Raw genomic sequence first — 7,914 nt, 5'->3', positions numbered from 1 at the left:
ATATATATATATATATATATATATATATATATATATATAATTGCCAACCAAGTGTGGCGCCTTATACGGGACAGTGCTACTGACGTTTAAAGACCCAGGAAAACATCTCTTTTTTATGCTGGTTAACGACACAGATTCTGTGTCCGATTAGTATTTGCGAGGGGAGGTCAACGCACTTATAAAACACGTACCTGTTATAAGTAACTCGTCGGACTCAAATGGCTGAAGGCGCATAACCTCATTACTGCTTTGTTCTAGAGTGTGCTTCTTTTTCGGATATATGAACTGCTGGTAATATACACGCATACATACATACACACACACATACACACACACATACAAACATACATACAAACATACATACAAAAATACATACATACATACATACATACACACATGAATGCATACATGTATGTATGTATGTATGTATGTATGTATGTATGTATGTATGTATGTATGTATGTATGTATGTATCGGGTCATTAAGCATGAAATGTACGATTTTCTTATGCATCAAATTTGGCAGTCGTTAACTCTAATGTTTTATCCTGGCAATTCTTTGTTTTACAACATAGAAGAGTTACATCATCACTTTTCAAACTGCAATTCATGGTGTGGGATTATATTGTGAGTTTTCTCTTGTAAATCAGTTTTTGTGAACCCATGGAGACATCAAAACTTCATGTTGTTTATGAGTTCCGTCGTTGAACCCATGCACTCCAGACAGCTTGAAACATCAATGAGGTGTTTGGTGAAGATATGGCGAATGAGCGCACTGTACGTCGAAGATTTGAGAAGTTCCGGTCTGGTGACTTTACTCTTGAAAATCAGTCCCGTGATAGACCTGAGGCCAAGAAAGATAACGATGAGCTGGAGACTGTAGTGGAAACGGATACATTTCAAACTAAGCTTGAATTAGCATCAAAGTTTCATGGTTCGGTTCCAACTGTATTGAACCAGCTGAAACAAATCGGAAAGTTAAAGAAGCTGGACAAGTGAGTGCCACAGAACGAGCATTAAATGACACGAGTGCCACAGAACGAGCATCAAACGAGCATCAAATGACGTCTTCTTGAAACTTGCAGTTCCTTGCTGTCACGGCATAAAAGCGAACCATTTTTGCGTCGTATTGTTACGTGTGATGAAAAATAGATTCTTTTCAACAATAGCAAGCGTTCTGCACGGTGGTTGGATAGAGATGAAGTGCCAAAACACAATCCAAAAAGGAATATTCACCAAAAAAAAATGGTATTTGTTTGGCTGTCCAGCGCTGGTGTCATCCACTACAGTTTCATGAGAGCTGGTAAATCAATTACAGTGGATGTATATATCAACCAATTGGTTGAAATTATGAGTGAACATGCAATTCAACAACTGAGATTGGTCAACAGAGACAGGCCAATTCTCTTGCAAGATAATGCTCGACCACATGTTGCACAAAGAACGCTACTCAAGTTATAGGAACTGAACTTGGAAGTACTCTGTCATCCACCATATTCTCCAGAACTTGCATCAACTGACTATCACGTTTTCCAGGCATTAGACAACTTTTTACAAAGAAAAAATTTCAAATCTGAAGGTGCGAAAACTGCCTTTCGTGATTTCATCACCTTTTGCTCTCCAGAATTCTTCGCTGCCGGCATAAATAAGCTATCGATAAAATGGCAAAATTGTGTTGATAATTCAGGTACTTACTTTGAGTTTTGTTCAGATAAAGTAGAATAAACTTTCAGTACAAAATCAGACATTTCATACTTAATGACCTGATATGTATGTATGAACATGCATGAACATGTATGTATGTATGTATGTATGTATGTATGTATGTATGTATGTATGTATGTATGTATGTATGTATTACAAGAAACCCTATCAAATATGAAGCATTTTAAAGAATATACTGCTAGCCTAACCTCATTTTTGACGCATACAAAATAAAAATTATTTAACGAAAAGAAAAAGATTATAAAATTGTTCACAATCTGCGTAAGAGTAGTTTAAAAATTTTTTTTTTTTTTAGAAAGGACCACACTGTCAAAAGATCACATATTTCCAGTTGTGAAAGAGTTATCATTCAAAATGACGTCCTTACAAATGTCATGAGCTTTATAAACATCATGAGTGATGTTTATAGAGACCGGAAATGTCAACTATTAACATTGTTAGATTTTTTTCAAACTCTAACTGCGCGCGCGCATGATTATGGCTTTGCAAAGATAACAACGGAATTGAACAATTTTTATTCTTATATTGTAGAATTCTCTCTTCCTCTTCTCTCTCTCTCTCTCTCTCTCTCTCTCTCTCTCTCTCTCTTTTTTCTCTCTGTTTTATTTTTTTCTTCTCTTCTCTCTTTCTCCATGTACTGTTCTTTTCTTGAATCCTTTGACTCCACATAATCCTTTATAGGTCAATATGTACCACCTGAATATATTGAAAATCATGCTTGAATGGATACAGCATTTGTTTCCTGTTTGTAAGAATATTTGAGACAACGTTGCGCAATTCAGTGAACTGTAGTCATTATTCTGTGTGTTTGTGTATATTTGCATGTAGTGTATGTACGTGTGTGCGTACGTGTTAGTGCTCATCATGTGTATGTGTGTGAATCTGTGATTTTATCTGTTTTTGTAATGTTACAAACTACAATCATGTATGTATTGTTGTTTGATGTGTACGTATGCGTGTTTTTGTGTGTCAATCTGTTTGTGCGTATGGATATGTGTAAGCAAGAGAGCGAAATATGTATGTGTGTAATTATAAATGTAAGTGTATATAATTGCATATATGAAGTTTTCAGTACATGAAACGTTTTTTCTTATCAAAGATTGTTTGCATTTTAAATACGAAGTACATACACGTGAATATACATATATATTCCTACTCTAGGCACAAGGCCTTGAAAATTTGCGGGGAAGGGAGCTAGTCGATTTTGTCAACTCCAGTGCATAACTGGTACTTATTTCATCGACCCCGAAAGGATGAAAGCAAAGTCAACCGCGGCAGAATTTGAACTCAGAATGTAGCGGCAGGCGAAATACCGCTAAGCATTTTGCCAGGCATACTAACGATTCTGCCATACGAATAAATAGGTTCAGATGTAACACATAGTCACGAATACACACACACACACACACACACACACACACACACACACATAAAATTCTATAAGCACACACACATGTAGGCATATAACGTGTTTAGCATATATATAAGCGACGAGATTACTCTACACCCCCTCGGCAGATTTTCTTGTACAACAGTCATATAACCGACTACTAGTAGTTTCGAAGAATATGTCATGATTATATTAATATATATCGAGGATGGTGGATTAAATCAGATTGCCTTCATCTTCTTACTTCTAATGTATGTTTGTGACTCCCTATTTTATACGAGCGCACGGAGAAGCCATTTCTAGCTAGTGCATCATTATAGCATAGGCCACCCTTGAAATCGTCCACATCGGAAGATAGGTTAGAAACTCGAAAGTACTAACTGCAAGATACCAAGTTATGCTCTATTGGGTTAATTCTTGTGTATGTATAACTGTATAAAACCACTAATGAGAATCTGTCTTGCTAGTTCATGGGGACAGAGTTCCATTTATTTACCAAATTTTGTCTGAACAGTACAGTATGTACTGGACGTGCGTGAAACTTTGAGAGACAACAGTGCAGTGAATGTTTAACAGAATTTAATATCTATACGTGTGTGTGTGTGTATGTGTGTGTGTGCGTGCGCGCGTGCGCGTGTGGCATAGAATTTTATAACATTAAGTATATTCACACACGCATACGCATACACATATGTACATATAAATTTGTGGATAAAATAAGCTACAAAGACTTAATTTGCCGTGAAGTATGAAGACTCAATATTTTGGACACTTGTTTCTGTTCGGAGGGAATGATTATAGAGTCTATATACAACAGATACTAAAAATGAGAAACTGAAGAGCAACGTGGAAAAAAAAGAAGGGAGAGAAAGGACATTGTGAATAGTGGGAAGAGATGTGAGTATGTGGGAAATCAAAGATGAGAGGAGGAAGAGTAGTAACTGATAACAGCGGGAGAAGTTTATAGTGCTACTGTTACAAAGTGAAGGAGCGTGGCTTAGTTGTTAGGGGGATGCACTCACTATCGCAAGATTATGGGTTTTATTCCCGGACTGATTGGTGTGATTTGTTCTTGAGCAAAACACTTCATTTCACGTTGCTCCAGTCCACCCAGCTGTAAATGAGATACCATGCGATGGACTGACGTCCCGCCCGGAGTGTTGTTGTAATTTCGGTCATGGAAACTGAGTAACCGTCCCTTTGCGTTCTAAGACTCGATGCAATAATGCTCAAGGAAGCTTACTTTACTTCTTTTTATAATTTACTTTCACAACTCCTTCATTCAATATAAAACAAATATGAAGCAAAATAACAATCACATGTATACACTCACATGCATACGCACCCTCTAGCTCACACACTCTCGCACATACAGATAACATTGTTCTTTAATTGAGATGAAATGTTTGCAACATATTTGAAAGTGAGATAAAACTGTACTAGGAATCCTTTGTCTGGTGAAGTTCTTTAAACGCTTCATGGTATCCTCATTGTGTTATTTAATGGAAGATATTGCCGAAAGAAGAATGGATAAATACAGTTCCTCTCAAACACTACAGCTATTTAGAAAACAACTAGGAGGTTCATCTTGTTATTGTTTTGTTTTCTGCTCCATACTTGTTGGTTCATTGAAACTATTCTTTGAAACATCTCTCTCGCAAATTCTATTTTTACAATCCAGCATATAAAGTACAAAAGATAATACAAAAGTTCGTTTTTTTTTTTAACACTAGAGGCTTGAATGAGCCTAGGGTGAATTAATAGATGCCATTGTCAATATTGTGAGCCAACTAAATAAAAAAAATCCCAGTCTTCGTTGACGAAACAATGTTAAGGATATCACTTTATGTTGTTTTTCTAATATCTCTCCTATATCTTTTCTGATATTTTTGTTTTCACTCTCTACACTTTTTCTCCTCTGTCTCTTATTCATCGTTTTTCCCCACTTCTCTTTCTCTTGCTCTTTAATAACTTCACTTTTCTTTCACAATATTCAGCTGGAGGGTGCCCCACAATATCCTGCACCATTTATCTGAAATACCAGGCTTTGTGGCTATTCGAAGCTAATTAGTACTCTTGTTAAATCCCAAGTCAATCCAAATTGATCATACTTTTCTTCAAAAGCATTCCATCTTGTTTTTAGGTACTGTGTAGCCTAGACTCTAATTACCTAATGTGTTCTTTTCAAGACACTAGGGTCAGTGACGAATCAACAGTCTGAAAGCCTTGAAGTTTGAACTGTAATTAAGGCCTCTTCGCAACCAGGAACAATAGAACAACATCCAACAAGGTTCGAAAGGCCTTACTGAAGGACTTCAGGGTTCGAAGGGTGCTGGATGAAGCCCTCGGAAATGTGGCCATGAAGTGAGATTATTTCCACCTCGTGCGAAGTCCGGTTAATCGCTGTTATCTTCTGTAAAGGTATTGGCCTATGGTTAATCACTATAGTTTACCTTTCTGAATTTAACCACTACTCTCAGGTTTTGATTTTAGTTCGCCGTGCTGGGTTATGGCATATGTTAAACTAACTGTTGTAAATAAAATTACTGATACCTTATAATTTTCGAGTTAGAGGGAGAAAAATATGTGTGTGTATGTATAACTATGTATGTAGGTATGAATGTGTGTATATATAAGTGCGTGTGTATCTATATGTATATACATACATACGTACAAATACATATATATATGTGTATGTGTGTGTGTGTTTGTATGTGTGAATGATGTCTTGTAGAAAAGAAATTGCAAAAGCAACATTTAATAAAATCTTTATTTTTAATACGTAGGAATACATATATTACATGAAGCACATTTTGAGCAATACTATTTTTTTTTAGGGGAGGGGGTTCTAGCAACGTAAATTCATATACAAGTTGTCATAAGAAAATTTCCTTGCAATGTCATTTTCCGAAGACTATAGCTAAAGAATGTAAGCGCTCTTCAGTTACAGTAGACCAAAATTTCTTCTTTTAAATGGATGGCTTTGAGAAAGTTTCTTTCTGCTTCACAGTAAGAGATAAGCATTATTAAGCACAGCTCAAGTGCTGTTGTATTATTAGGCAAGATACTCATAAATAAACTTAAGATTTTCTCTGCATTACATTTCAGATGGTGCGTTTTATTCTATTCTGCGATTTCATAAGCTGCAAATATTTTCTGAATTAAAACATTTGTTTACTAAATTGATGGCCATCTTTGTAATACGATTAATATAAGTTTAATATTTTCCTCACCTGCAAGGAACTGGAACCTTTTACATCCTACTCATATGTGTCAATCCCCTTATATAAATCGATTACTAAACAATCATAGAGTTGATTTAGAACTATCTTAAATTTATCAGCTGTTCTCAAAGATGCAATACTCTATATGGAACACACACACACAAGTATACACACACATGCACACACAAGCATACACACACATACTAACTCACACATACATACATACATACATACTCTTCCCAGATTACAAGTTCAGGTTTATGCCTGTAATTATTGGGGCACTAGAATATGTAACACTCCGGCTAAGTGCCAATCTTGAGAAATTAGGCTTCTCAAAACCAGAAAGGAGAAAACTGATTCCAAGACTACAGATCGAACCCATCACTGGAACTGTTAAAATTTGTAAAACTTTCCAGAAGTTTATCATTTAAGTATATACGAGCATGTCTAGACATGCAACTATATGCATGAGAATACATACATAAGACAAAACAGACAAATCTGCACATGTACTGATTCCAAATACTGCATATATACATACATGCACAATTACCCTGTTGATGTTGAAATTTCAATGAAGGAGCCATGGGTCTAGGTTAGAAACCGGCTCTTTCTCTATTGGCAAGAATTTTGATATAAAACAGAATAATGACATACATACATACATACATACATGCATACATACATGCATACATACATGCATACATACATGCAAGCATACACACATACATACATACATACATACATACATACATACAAAATTTGTCTGTGTTAACTACATCCCAAAGATGGAGCCTTGTATCTTTGTTGGAACCCGGCTCCCTCCTCTGTGGAAGATTTATAATAATTACAAATAGAAGAGACATACATACTCTATATTCCATATAAAAATTTCCTTAAAATCTTGCGTTTGAAGTTTTCCGAATAACTTTAAGTCACATTTTCAAACGAAACTTTTGTTTCTATTTTATTGTTTACATCAAAACAGGGAGCTTGATGATTTTTACTTGTTCTGTTGAAATGTTAAATTAATATTTTCCTGCTTCAACAATATATACTATAAATTCGTTGCGTCTAGTTTACATTCTGGTTTACCTTATGAATCTTCCAAAATATTTTCGGGTTTTCAATTAACTTAACTGTTTCGTAGTCATGCAGATCATATAACTTATTCTTAAGATCTTTAAAGAAAATCTAGATTGTTTGTTCCTCTATATTCACAGAGATCAAGAAAAGAAAACATGGATTTCTTGCAAAATGCCATCATGTTCGACACCTTCATCAGTGTTTTATAATAATATTGTTTAAGACTATTAACAAAAATTATAAAGAAAGCTGAAAGGAAATTCAACAAAATTATAGGCGCAGGCGTGGCTGTGTGGTAGGAAGCTTGCTCCCCAATCACAAGCTTTGAGGTTCAAACCTTCGGCGAGAGTCTTCTACAAAACCTCGATACGACCAAAGCCTTGTGAGTGTACTTTATAGACGGAAACTGAAGGAAGCCCGTCGTGTATACACACACACACACACACACACACACACACACACACACACACACATCTATATATATGTGTGT

The sequence above is a fragment of the Octopus bimaculoides genome, chromosome 17 (genome assembly GCF_001194135.2).
Source record: "Octopus bimaculoides isolate UCB-OBI-ISO-001 chromosome 17, ASM119413v2, whole genome shotgun sequence".
Taxonomy (NCBI): Eukaryota; Metazoa; Mollusca; class Cephalopoda; order Octopoda; family Octopodidae; genus Octopus; species Octopus bimaculoides.
This window is presented reverse-complemented; position numbering follows the sequence as displayed.